Genomic DNA, 14,988 nt, shown 5'->3' with positions numbered 1-14,988 from the left:
AAAAATTCCTTAAAGGATAAATAAAAGCTAATAAAGTCAAATAATCAGCAGTAGACAACAGAAACAGAAGGTAAGCACTACTTCATTATTTTGTTATCTTCAATTGCAAATTTCATTGTCTTTTCAAAATTGGTGCCTCCCCATTGGTACTCACTGATGAGTCAGATTCCAGGATCTTCCTGATGGTGGTGTGGTTCCCAACAAAGGCACAATGGGCCAGAAGATCTGGTCACCCTCTCTCAGGGACTGTTGGGAGATATCCCGACAGCAGAACATACAGGCTCCAATCTTCGTGGCTTCCTGCCCAAGACTTTCTCACCTTACTTCTGCCTAAAGAAACACCTTCAGTGGGGTTTCTCCCTGTAATACTCAGCACCACACTACAGAGAAAATACTCAACTGTTAACGACAGGCGCTGGGAAAATTTTTAAAGCCTGTATGTGTGTTATGCTATAAATTACCCTGTTTGTGGGTGTGAGAATAAATATCCATGTATATGGATGTGTGTGCACACATACACATACACAGATACAGAAAAACAGAGTATGTTACAGTTAAAACCATGCTGTAAAAAGCCACACAAATCCAGAGAAATTTATGGTTCTAAATGCAGACACACATTCAGGATAAAGACAGGAAGATTATAAATACTGTACCAATTACCAGAACAGATAAACTGCCTGAGGAGCATAAAACATTTGCACCATCATAGCCTTGATAGTTCATATTGTCCAACAGACCTGTTGCAAATAGGTAACTGGGAGATATGTGCATGCTGTCACTCAGTCGTGTCTGACTTTGAGACCTCATGGACTGCAGCCCACCAGGCTCCGCCGTCCATGGGATTCACCAGGCAAGAATACTGGAGTGGGTGCCATTTCCTTCTCCAGGGTCTTTCCTTCTCCAGGGATCAAACTTGCCTCTCCTGCATTGGCAGGTGAATTTTTTTGTCATGGAGCCACTTGGGAAGCCCTAACTGGGAAATAAAAGATGACTAAAAATGCAAAGCTGCTGCACCCAAATGACAGGCTTTATTTGACAATGAACTGTGGACACACAGACACAAGTGCAATCTAAAAGAAAAGTGGTTCTTGGTAATTCATTTGCCCACTGAGGTTCACTACTGAAATGTAACACTGGATGGTCTTAAAGCAGGGAGAGTTAGCCATTACTAATTCCATCTTGATTTTATCCTTCAGTAACAGAATTTCTTTTTCTTTTAACTGAGAATTGATAGTTTGTTTCACCAAGATGAGACAAAGAGTTGTCCATATACAAAAATAAACTCAAGATGGATTAAAGACCGAAATGTAAGACCAGATACTATAAAGCTGCTAGAATGAAACACAGACAGAACACTTTTTGACATAAATGGTCAATGTTTTTTGATCTATCTCTAAAGCAAAGGAAATAAAAGCAAAAAAAAAAAAAAAAAGGAACCTAACTAGATTTAAAAGCTTTTGCAGAGTAAAACCATTGACAAAATTGGGAAAAAAAAAAAAGGAAGAACAGAAGTTTGGAAGGGAAGATGATGCTGCAGCTGCTTCCAGAATGGGGAACAAGAGAGAGATCAAGCCCTGAGCCTTTGGAGTAGAAGCACTGACTCTAAGACCCTAGACAACCAGAGAACTAACACCAGGGAGTATCAGATAGCGAGAACTCACACAAAGGAAACCACTTGAATACAAGACCTTGTATCACCCAAGCACCAGTAGCACCCTGTGCAGGACGCCGCATCTGAACAACAAACAAAACAAAAATACAAATCTAATCATCAGGAGACAGGATTACCACCTCACTCAGTCTTTCCTATCACAGGAAAAAGAAACAAACAAAAACTCAGCACAAATCTCACCCAGTATGAAGCTTACACAAACCACTGGACCAATCTTGGGAGGACAGAAACCAAAAGGAAGAAAGAATTCAACCTTCTTCAAAAAAGAATTCAACGTTCCTTGAAGCCAGGAAAAGGAGACCTCAAAAACAATATGTTAAAAAAAAAAAAAAAAGAAACATGAAAAGGCAGAGAAATACTACACAAATGAAGGAACAAACTAGAAACACCGAAGTCCAAATAAATGAAGAGGAAATAGGCAAACTACCTGAAAAAGAATTCAGAATAATGATAGTAAAAATGATCAAAAATCTTGAAAACAAAATGGAAAAAATGCAAGAATCATTTAACAAAGACCTAGAAGAATTAAAGAATAAATGTACAGTGACAAACAACACAATTACTGAAATTAAAAATACTCTAGAAAGAATCAATATCAGAATATCTGCAGCAGAAGAATGAATCAGTGGGCTGGAAAATAAAATGGTGAAAATAACTTCTGAAGAGCAGAATAAAGTAAAAAGAATGGAAAGAACTGAGGACAGTCTCAGAGACCTCTGGGACAATATCAAACACACCAACATTTGAATTACCTGGGTCCCAGAAGAACAGAAAAAGAAAGGTATGAGAAAATTTTTGAAGAAATCATACTTGAAAATTTCCCCAACATGGAAAAGGAAATAGTCACTCAACTCCAAGAGTCACAAAGAGTTCCATACAGGATAAACCCAAGGAGAAACATGCGAAGACACATACTAATCAAACTAACAAAGACTAAATACAAAGAAAGAATATTAAAAGCAGCAAGGGAGAAGCAACGAGTAACATACAAGGGAAACCCCATATGCTTAACAGCTGATCTTTCAGCAGAAACTCTGCAGGCTGGAAGGGAATGGCAGGATATATTTAAAGTACTGAAAGGGAAAAATCTACAACCAAGATTACGGCACCCAGCAAGGATCTCATTCAAAATTGATGGAGAAATAAAAAGCTTTTCAGACAAGCAAAAGTTAAGAGGATTCAGTACTGCCAAAGCAGCTTTAAAACACATGTTAAAGGTACTTATAGAGTCAAGAAATACAAGAGAAGATAAAAGATCTACAAAATCAACCACAAACAATTAAGAAAATGGTAATAGGAACATATATATCAATAATTACTCTAAGTGAAAATGGATTAAATGCTCCAACCAAAAGACACAGACTGGCTGAATGTATACAAAAATAAGACCCATATATATGCTGTCTGCAAGAAACCCACTTCAGACCTAAAGACATGTACAGACTGAAAGTGAGAGGATGGGAAAATATATTCCATGCAAATGGGAAGCAAAAGAAAGCTGGAGTAGCGAAATCACATCAGACAATATAGACCTTAAAATAAAGAAGATTATAAGAGATAAGGAAGGACACTACATAATGATCAAGGGATCAATCCAAGAGGAAGATATAACAATTGTAAATATCTATGCACCCAACATAGGAGCACCTCAATACGTAAGACAAACTGTAACAGATATAAAAGGATAAATTGACAGTAACACAATAACAGTAGGACATTTTAACACCCCACTCACACCAATGGACAAATCATCAAAACAGAAAACTAATAAGGAAACACAAGTCTTAAATGATATATTAGATGAGATGAATTTCAATGATATCGTCAGGACATTCCATCCAAATGCTGAAGAATACACCATCGTCTCAAGTGCACATGGAACATTCTCCAGGATAGACCACATCTTGGGTCACAAATCATACCTCAGTAAATTCAAAAACACTGAAATCATATCAAGCATCTTCTCTAACCACAATGCTATGAGACTAGATATCAATAACAAGAAAAAAAAGTAACAAATACAAACACATGGAGATTAAACAACATGCTTCTAAATAACCAACAGGTTACTGAAGAAATAAAAAAATCAAAAATCCTCAACAAAATTTTAGCAAACAGAATTCAGCAACAAGTCAAAAAGCTCCTACACCATGATCAAGTTGGGTTTATTCCAGGAATGCAAGTAGTCTTCAATATACGCAAATCAAGCAATCTGATACACCATATTAACAAACTGAAAAATAAAAACTGTACGATAATCTCAATAGACGCAGAAAAGGCCTTTGAAAAAATTCAGCACCCATTTATGATTAAAATTCTTCAAAAAATGGGCATAGAAGGAACCTACCACAACATAGTAAAGGCCATATATGATAAGCCTACAACAAACATTATTTTCAATGGTTAAAAACTGAAAGCATTCTGCTTAATATCAGGAACAAAACAAGGGTGTCCACTTTCACCACTATTATTCAACATACATCTGGAAGTCCTAGTTACAATAATCAGAGAAGAAAAAGAAATAAAAGGAATCCAGATAGGAAAAGAAGAAGTAAAGCTCTCACTGTTTGCAGATGACATGATGCTGTACATAGAAAATTCTAAACACCGTATCAGAAAATTACTAGAGCTAATCAGTGAGTTTAGCAAAGTTGCAGGATACAAAACCAATACACAGAAATCACCTTCATTTATACATACTAAGAATGAAAAGTCAGAAAGAGAAATTAAGGAATCAATCCCATTTACCATGGCAACAAAAAGAATTAAATATCTAGGAATAAACCTAATGAGACAAAAGAACTGTACACAGAAAATTATAAGACACTAATGAAAGAAATCAAAGATGACATAAACAGATGGAGAGATATTCCACGTTCCTGGGTAGGAAGAATCAATACTGTGAAAATGACTATACTACCAAATGCAATCTGGAGATTCAATGGGATCCCTATCAAATTACCAATGCCATTTTTCACAGAACTAGAACAAAAAATTTCACAAGTCATATGGAAACACAAAAGACCCCAAATAGCCAAAGCAGTCTTGAGAAAGAAGAATGGAGCTGGAGGAATCAACCTTCCTGACTTCAGATTATACTACAAAACTACGGTCATCAAGACAGTATGGTACTGGCACAAAAACAGAAATTAGACCAATGGAACAATATAGAAAGCCCAGAAATAAACCCATGCACCTATGGGTACCTTATTTTTGACAAAGGAGGCAAGAATATACAATGGGGCAAAGACAGCCTTTCAGTAAATGGTGCTGGAAAAACTGGATAGCTACATGTGAAAGAATGAAATTAGAACACTTCCTAACAGCAAACACAAAGATAAACTCAAAATGGATTAAAGACCTAAATGTAAGACCAGAAACTATAAAACTCTTAGAGGAAAACATAGGGGGAACCCTCGATGACATAAATCAAAGCAAGATCCTTTACGACCCACCTCCTATAGTAACGGAAATAAAAACAAAAGTAAACAAGTGGGACCTGATTAAACTTAATAGCTTTTGCACAGCAAAGGAAACTATAAGAAAGGTGAAAAGACAATCCACAGAATGGGAAAAAATAATAGCAGATGAAACAACTGACAAAGGATTAATTTCCAAAATATACAAGCAGCTCATACAACTCAGTACCAGAAAAACAAACAACCCAATCAAAAAATGGGAAAAAGATCTAAACAGACATTTCTCCAAAGAAGACAGATGGCTAACAAACACATGAAAATATGCTCAACATTGTTCATTATTAGAGAAATGCAAATCAAAACTACAATGAGATATCACCTCACACTGGTCAGAATGGCCATCATCAAAAAGTCTACAAACAATAAACGCTGGAAAGGGTGTGGAGAAAAGGGAATGCTCTTGCACTGTTGGTAGGAACATAAATTGATACAGCCACTATGGAAGACAATATGGAGATTCCTTAAAACACTAGGAATAAAACCACCATATGACCCCACAATCCCACTCCTAGGCATATACCCTGAGGAAACCAAAATTGAAAGAGACACATGTATCCCATTGTTCATTACAGCACTATTTACAATAGCTAGAACATGGAAGCAACCTAGATGTCCATCAACAGATGACTGGATAAAGAAGTTGTGGTACATATATAAACAATGAATACTACTCAGCCATAAAATCGAACACATTTGAATCAGTTCTGATGAGGTGGATGAACCTAGAACCTATTATACAGAGTAAAGTAAGTCAGAAGTGAAAGTGAAGTCGCTCAGTCGTGTCCGACTCTTTGCGACCCCATGGACTGTAGCCTACCAGGCTCCTCCATCCATGGGATTTTCCAGGCAAGAATACTGGAGTGGGTTACCATTTAAGTCAGAAAGAGAAAGATAGATATCATATTCTAACGCATATATATGGAATCTAGAAAATTGTGCTGAAGAATTTATTTACAGGGCAGCAATGGAGAAACAGACATAGAGAACAGACTTATGGATGTGGGGAGAGGGGAGGAGAGGGTGAGATGTTAAAAAAAAAAAAAAAGCAGATGAAAGAAAGCCTACTCCAAGGGAGAAAATATTTGCTAATGATTGGACTGATAAAGGGTTAATATCCAAATAACATTTTTTAAATTTTGTCTTTATTATTTGGCTCTTTCTGCATTGCTTCTGTTTATTTTGTTGCTCTTTTCTTAAATCTGATGTTCAATTTCTTTATCTTATGGAATGAATATGTTCCCCCTCAAATCTATATGTTGAAACTTAACCCCCAATGTGATGATATTTCGAAGTGGGAATTTCGGGAGGTGACTAGGTCATAAGAGTGGAGCCTCATGAGTGGAATTACTGTCCTTATAAAAGAGACACCAGACAGTTCTCTAGTCCTTTCCTCCATGTGAGGACACAAGAAAACTACCTCTGTGAACCAGGAAGTGGGCCCTCACCTCCACAATTGTGGGAAATAAATGTTCCCTGTTTATGCCACCTAGTCTGTGGTATTTTGTCATAGCAGCCTGCAGACTAAGACACTTCCTCTTTTGTTATCGCTTGTTACTTGGGTGTTAAGGCTCTAGATTTTCTTCTAAGCACAGGTTCAACTGTAGCCAATAAATTTATGTGTTACATTTTCATTAACAATGGTGTCCAGATATATTTCAAGTTGGGTTTTAATGTTTCTTTTAATTAAGAGTTGCTTATCAAAGCATTTTAAATGTCCAGAATGCAAAATTTTGATAACAAATTTAGGTGATGAGGACTTCATTATTTCAACCTTTTTGCAATTCTCTGTGATGTCTTTGTAACCTATAAAATCCATGAACTACAACTTTTCCAAAAGCCCATGAAAAGAAGAATATTCTCTATTATCAGGGTCTAAGCTTAAATATAACTATCTATTTCATCATTGTCAATTATTTTAATCAGATTATTTTTTATCTACTTGATTTTCCATAGATTCAGAGTTTAAAATGCTTCATTATTTGGTTTCTGTTTATTTCTCCTTGCATTTATATAGCTTGTACATTGTGTATTATATTACTCTATCATTTGATGTATCCTGAACCCCACACTTTAGAGGCGCCTCCATATCTCTACCAAAAATGACAAGAAAACACATCAGACCTCTGTTACACGGGATTTGATGCTTGGCTCTTGTACAGTAAAACTAGTAATTTTTATTCTCGTGTTTAACATGGTTTAATGCTCTGGGAATGTGCTTCTTGACCTCTCTTGCTCAATGTCACTGAAGAAAAGGTGACTGAATCTAAATGTCGAGAAGAGTTGCGAGTTGTTGGGCAGGGCAACTGCCAGACTGCAGGCCACAGACAAGCATACTGCTAGGTGGTGTGGGTATGATCCAAATGGGCTCAAATGAGAGAAAGACAAATTAATTTGCTAGGTCTTTCCTCTCAGAAAGCATGAGTGCAACCAATTCTTGCATTAAAAAGAACTCAGTTTCCAGTAGTGCTGCACATCTTTCTTCTTTTATCAGAATCTTCCAGTGCCATTTCATAGTTTCAGAGGTCTCACAAATTTCAGCAGACATAGTGGTTTATGCACATTTTGCAATATTAAATAATGTAAACTTTTTGAAACTTGAATATATGAAGGTCACAACATGAGATGCATGAAATTTGATATCAGTTCTTTACAATGATATTAGATAATAGATTGCAACTAGAAAGACACTGGACATAAAACTGAAAATTATTGTTTTATAAAACTAGCGAGATTGAATTAAAATGTTAAAATATGGTGAAAAATTAAAATCTGGCATATTTAAAGTGACTTAAAATATTTATATTAATGTACTCTACGTTTTGCCTTTTAATTCTAACAAGTAATTCTGAATATTTTACAAGAAATGTAACTTCTTAAAAACATTCAAAAAAGAACCTTTCTCATTTGTTTATAATTAATTTATACGCTTAATGAAAATAAATTCAAATTTTACACTCTGTAAGTACAGATGCAGTTTAGTTTTTAATTCTTTAGCTCAGAAGTTGGTACATTTTTCTGTAAAGGACTGGATAGTAAACATTTTGGACTGTTGCAGTTGTTCCTTTCTGCATAGTCCCCATGTTAGAAGAATTCCAATGAAAGCACCTACTTTTTAAGTTCCTAGAGGTGTGGTTGTTCAGAATCCCCAAGGATAAAAATTAACTTTCTTATGGGACTGGGACCTTAATTAACCTCACTCAGTCACACCATGAGAGCTGGTACAGCGGAAATTATGGAATTTTCTTAGGAACTGAAGCTTCCAAAAATATACATGTAGCTTAAGCTGGGAGAAAAGTAGATAAAAAGAATAAAATTTATTTTTTCTATTCATTAATAAGTGCTGTTGTGCCTGAAAATCATCAATCACACAACAGGCTGGGTGTTTCTGTTTTGTTTTCCTTTTTGTCATTTATTGTATTATTTATATTTCAAAAAAAGCTAAAAAATATCTTCTTTATTTTTATAGCACAAAAGGTGCTATAGATTACTGCAATAGCTTTTTAATTGTCCTCCCCACATGTATTCTTGCCCCTCACTCCAATCTATTTGCCACACAGTAGTCATATTTTAAAACCAGAAGTTGGAAACTATTACTCCTCTTCTTAAAACTCTTTAGTTGTTTTCCATTACACTCAGGATAAAAGAGCATACGATGCCCTCTAAAATCTTGCTCCTCCCCCAATTCCAGCTTCATGCTTTATAGTTTAATGACTCTCTTGCACTCCTCGGCTGCTAGTCGCACACAAGGTAACACGGCAGAAAATGGGGATACTGAATGCAGGTTAGGTAAGAAGCTTCTGGTGACAAACTGCCCTAAGCTGGCTTCCACAACAATGGCCTGAGTGAAAGGTTAGACAAAAGGATATGAGGTGGGCCTCAAGAAGTGTACAGCACATTAACTAGGTTCCTCAGATCTTTGGAGAACATGGCTAATCTGCCCTACTCCTGTGTAAATGCCCTACCAGGAATTTTCATGGAGCTATAGCTGTCCTTTGCACTTCTCCTCTTAGGTATCTTGGACCGTCTGCCCGATAAGCATTTTCAGTCAGGTCATGTGGCCCTACAGATCAAGATTAGCTGAAAGAAAAAGGATAATTAAATTATCAATCTCATGGCAGAATCAAAATCTATATATTTTTCTTAGTCACTGGCATTGATGACGTTATTTCATCCTTTGGTGATGATCAGATGTGGAATATTTCATTTAAAAATTCAGATACTGTCTATAATGAGAGCAATGATGAACTCTATTAGGCTCTCTAAACTAGTGTTGATTATAATATGTGTGTATTGCAAAGCGGTCCCTGAACACCATTTTTAATGGCAATCAGTGACTCCTTCCCCCAACAAATTAAACAAAAATGATAAGTTCCCACACAGAAGCAAATCTGCAAGATAGCACATTTCCTTCAATTCTCACAGTCATTAAGAAGTATTGTTCATGACAGTTAGAAACATATAATATTCAACCTTCCTGTTTAACAGAGCCCAGCAAGGACTCAAATGCACACTTCATTATTGTCATTATGGAAGAATTTCTGCCAACAAGTTACAGTCAGGTTATTATCATTCAATCATGTTGTTAATAGGAATAATTTCATGGTAATTGGCATGTTCTAGACAAGAGAAGAACATAAATAGCTGCTAGAATCATTAATGATTTGTGCTGACTTTCATGGTAAAAATGACAGTATATTAGTTTACCAGATGCTGGATCAAGCCATGGGCCATTAACAGGAGGGTGTTCTCGGAATGCTTTCAGAACAAATACCAGCTGGTTTATTTTCAGCTTGCAGACATAATCACATGCATCCCCTATCAGATCCACCACAATCCTGTCAGATATATCATAAATTAAAGGCTCAGGGGCTCATTATGGGCTCTTATCCTTAAAAGCAACACATTGTCCTGCCGAGTCGGAAAATATTAAATGAGCATTTAAAGAAACTGCAAAATGCACTGCCTTGAAAAAATAAGATACCCCTTAAAACTATTTACGGTACTCAAGTATTCAAAATGTCCTTCATTGTCAAATTTGCATCAATCTATATAAACAAACAAACAAATTCCTGTCCTGTCAGGAAGTCTTTCAGGCTGAGTCTCTTAGGAATGGGGTATGGGTTTAATAAACTTAATATGCTGCATTCAGAAGAACAGAGGCACTGGCATCAAGAAAAAACAACCAAAAAACCTCACTCCAGGAAATTTAATGTACACTACATTAGTAACCAGAACGACTCATATCTGCTGCACAAATATATTTATATTGAGAAAAAAAAAAAAAAAACACAAAAACCTCCCATCTTTCCTGAATCTTCAGAATGAATTTTAGTAAAGCTTATTTAAATTCCCTTTCTGTCTTGCCTTTGTACATGGCTCCTCTCCCAATACCAAGCAAACCTACTGGAAGACAAAGGGATGTTTGCAAAACAAATCCAAAATAGATAATTTTTTTTTTAAATGGAAGAGTTCCTGTTTTCAACTGTTGATTTTCAACTGACAGTCACCATTTCTCAGGATCAGATTATCCACCTGGAAAGTGTAAGAAAACAAATCTTCCAATTAGCACTTATTGGGCAAAATGCTGAGTTTCAAAACGTTGATTGGTGGGATGGCTCCTCAGTGTGTAAAAGCGCCATAGTAGGGCGAACTAGGACTGCTGCTGCCCCGTATTCTATTACCACGAGTGTGCGACACGATTTCTGTAATTATCGCCTATATGTACAGTAGTTGTTAATTAGCCAGCCACTGCCAAAGACAGGATGGCATTCTTACATCGTGATTAGGGGTTTTGTGAGCATTTTGGGGTGGGGGACACTTTCTCACTGAAGACTCTTCCGCCTCATTCACGCTCATTCAGCTCTTTCTCGGGGAAGTTAAAAGCTGCAGTGATAATCCCCTAAGTATGACTTGGAAGAGTATAAAAAGGAGCAGTGTATAAGCGATGGGATGAGGAAGCCTTTTATGTGGAAAGTCACTGAATGGGTGGCTGAGGACAGCACCAGTGAGGAAAGAGAGGGGCAGGGGACTCGCCTTCCTACGGTGGTGAGAGAAGCCAGTATAACCAGAGCAGCTCCAATCCCTTTCATCATCAGATCATGCTGTTCCTGCCCCTTGTCTCACCTTGTTTCTCAGGACCAGCCAACTCCTCACTGCCATTTTGCTCCCAGAGCTGGAAGAGGGGAGCAAGGCGGATTTTTGGTAGGGACCCAGTTTCTCGCTGAATGCCAACTCAGCCAGCTGGCACCGAACAGGCCATGCCTTCTTCAGAGGGGGTCAGCAAAACCCAAATTAGCATGCTCCATTTTAAAAACTTGCTTTTATTTAAAGACTAATTCATGACAAACAGTGGCTCCCCCACTGAGGTCTGGCGCCCCGGGGAGCTGGCACCCAACCAAACACATGCAACTAATTGCCACCCTTGGATGACACGCAACTAACAAGCTCCATTTTGAGGCTGTAGATTCACTAAGAATGTGACCCCGGAAGGCAGCAGATGCAGAAAAGCTCCTTTCATAAAACCTGTCCTAGTCTAACCGTGGCAGAAAAGCGCCTGAAAAACACTTTTGTTTCCCTGTACTGAGGATTTATCTCCACGAATGGCTGCAAACGTGGCCGACTTAGAGGAAGGGGACCAAGCATGCTGGCATCCCCATCGTGTCACCTGAGGCAGGGGCTCAGCCCCTCTCTTTGCTCAAGGATATAGGAGAAGTTACCCACTGTCTCTAAGCTCTGTATTTTCTCCCATTTGTAAATGGAATGGATATCCAGTACTTCACCACCACCCCTCCTATACTTTCCTTTAGATCCTCAGACCTCCTGTATATAAGCCAGAACTCTGCAGCCAGTATGTCTAGGTTCAAATCCCAGCTCTACCACTGCCTACTAACTGGCAAGTAATGTAACCCACCCATGCCTCAGCTTCCCCATCTATAAACTGGGATAATAATAGAACCTCTGGAGAAGGGAATGGCAACCCACTCCAGTATTCTTGCCTGGAGAATCCCGTGGACAGAGGAGCCTGGCAGACTGCAGTCCATGGGGCCACACAGAGTTGGACACAACTGAGCAACTACCTAGAGCCTATTTTGTAGGTTTATTAGGAGTATGGAGGACTTAATGCAACCATGTGTGAAGGAGAGTGTGTGGTAATCATCAGTCCTTTATGAAGGAAGCCCTCTGAGTCTGAGATAGCTCAGCCTTACAGAGGGAAATTTCCCTTGGCATAGTCTACATTTCAAAGTGCACGTCTCCTCCATAAATTTCCCAGGATTACACCTCTAAGCCTTTGCTCACTACTCCTTCCTCTCTTCAGCTGTCCTTCCCACATTGGTCAACCCTACCTGACCAAATTGCATCTATCTTCCAAACCCCTTCTTCAGTTTTCACCTCCACCAGGAGTCTTCCATGCTGTTCAGTGGTGATGAATCCCTTCACTCTTGGCACACCCCCCATGGCATTTCCACAAATAAATGAGTATTTTGTGTGCCTGTTATGTTCCCTCTTCCACTCTGACAGCTCCTTCAGATCACAATCTATGAGTAATTGACACATCAATGGCACCCCACTCCAGTACTCTTGCCTGGAAAATTCCATGGATGGAAGAGCCTCGTAGGCTGCAGTCCATGGGGTCTCGAAGAGTCGGATACAACTGAGCGACTTCACTTTCACTTTTCACTTTCATGCATTGGAGAAGGAAATGGCAACCTACCCCAGTGTTCTTGCCTGGAGAATCCCAGGGACGGGGGAGCCACCAGGCTGCCAGTGGGCTGCCGTCTTTGGGGTCGCACAGAGTCAGACACGACTGAAGCGACTTAGCAGCAGCAGCAGCAGGTAATCAGTGAACATTTGGTGAATAAGTAGATGTCTATGTAAAAAGTTAGCTCTGCATAAATGAATAGCTTTACACCGTGGTTATGCTTGGGCTTCCCTGATAGCTGAGCTGGTAAAGAATCCACCCACAATGCAGGAGACCCTGGTTCAATTCCTGGGTCGGGCAGATCTGCTGGAGAAGGGATAGGCTATCCACTCCAGTATTCTTGGGCTTCCGTTGTGGCTCAGCTGGTAAAGAAGCTGCCTGCAATGCAGGAGAACTGGGTTTGATTCCTGGGTTGGGAAGATCCCCTGGAGAAGGGAAAGGCTACCCACTCCAGTATTCTGGCCTGGAGAATTCCATGGACTATGTAATTCATGAGGTTGCAAAGACTCGGACACAATTGACTTTCCCTTTCACTTTCACATGGTTATGCTGAAAGCTGTAAAAGTGAAAAAGTTGCTCAGTCATGTCCAACTCTTTGGGACTCCATGGACTATAGCCTGCCAGGCTCCTCTGTCCATGGCATTTTCTAGCAAGAATACTGGAGTGGGTTGCCATTTCCTCCTCCAGGGGATCTTCCTGACTAGGGGATCAAACCTCATCTCTTGTGTCTCCTGAATTGCAGGCGAATTCTTTGCCATCTGAATGCTTGGGGAAGCTTCACTCCTTCTAGGATATAATTTATCCAAATCCTATCTTTCTGAATACAGACACAGAGTTCTATGGAGCCCTGGAAATCCCAACCAGGTTCTTGTGCCAGCATTACTTTCTTAGGCATTTTCTCATTTGAACGCTGTTACCAGCACAACACATATAGTTTGACTTTCTCACATTGTTTCAAATCACTAATTCCCAATTAGGCAGATCCCTCACATCAAATCTGTAAGCGAATGATTCCCATGGCATTTGTTCATATCCCTGTCTAAAGACACTGAATACTTTTCACCTCATAGAATAATGATTTATAGACATATGTGTCTCTCTTGCCAGATATTTGAACTTCTTAAAGTTAGAATTGTGTTAAATCCATTGTTTCTTCCTAACCAGTGCCTAGCAGGATGCGTCACACAGCAGTCACAGTGGGAGGCGCCTAAGTTCACATAGACTTCTGGGGAGTGTAACAGCAGCTCTCAGCTAAGCAGCAGAAGCAACACATCACAAGGCTTCTGACTCCATTAGAGGGGAAGTCAGCACCTTAGAGAGATCAGATCTCCCTCTGCATTTTTAATCCAGAGCTTCTAGTCAGTTGACCCCGAAACACCCCACACCTCCGCCTTGACTTACCAATTTGTCTAAAATAATCGAGAGGAAAATGAGAGGCTATTAGCTCTACTTCCATTCTCTAGTCAATCATCATTCTAAATTATTAATCAGTTGAAGTATTGCCAAGAAATTTTCAGGCCCCTTTCCAAAAGTATAGTCATTTTTCAAGTGAACAATTAGCCATTTTATTCATTTATAAGTCACAGAATTTATAAAAAACCAGATTATTTTCCTTCTTCTGTTTATTTATTTATTTTTCTTTTGGAGCCTGGGGGAAGGTAGGAGAGATACAGGTGAAGCTTGAATACAGCTTCCTTTCATTCACTCATTTATTGACTTGGTATTATAGAATCTAAGTTTATAAATGACATTCTAAAGTATTTCCTGACCATAAGTATTTGTAACATTGTCTCAATACTATGACACTCCTGATTGATCATGGTTGGCAAGGACAGAGTGATCAATTGTCACCATCCTTTCTTCCCCATGATTGATTCAGTAAAATCATAAAAAGCCATAATTCCTGGTTTCTTTGAGCTTATATTCTGAGGAAAGAGACAATCAAAAAGGAACATTAACCAAAATATAAATAAAACAGTAGTGGCAACTTGTACAAAAGAAATATCTTATGAAATGATGTACATTCTTATGAGAAGATGTACCTTAAGTAAGATGTCAGTAGCGTGACTCATAATCCATGGATCAGAAGAATTCTGAAACTGGGGACTTAAGATGTAATCAAATCCAAGGTATGA

General features: G+C 38.6%; 1 protein-coding gene across 3 annotated transcripts in view; it reads right to left on the bottom strand.

Annotated features, from left to right (window-relative positions):
• Positions 1–14,988, bottom strand: part of FHIT (fragile histidine triad diadenosine triphosphatase) — a 1,529,906-nt gene that overhangs the window by 1,062,918 nt on the left and 452,000 nt on the right. Inside the window, exon 4 of one of the 3 annotated variants that reach the window (XM_061396522.1) lies at positions 9,117–9,231. The exons of the other annotated variants lie outside the window; for them this stretch is intronic. The gene's annotated coding sequence lies outside the window, so the exon portion shown is untranslated. The remainder of the gene's footprint in view (positions 1–9,116; positions 9,232–14,988) is intronic. 3 annotated transcript variants of the gene reach the window in all.

This window comes from Bos javanicus, chromosome 22 (genome assembly GCF_032452875.1).
Source record: "Bos javanicus breed banteng chromosome 22, ARS-OSU_banteng_1.0, whole genome shotgun sequence".
NCBI classification, from domain to species: Eukaryota; Metazoa; Chordata; class Mammalia; order Artiodactyla; family Bovidae; genus Bos; species Bos javanicus.
The sequence above is the reverse complement of the archived record's forward strand: the minus strand, read 5'-3'. Positions and strand labels throughout refer to the sequence as shown.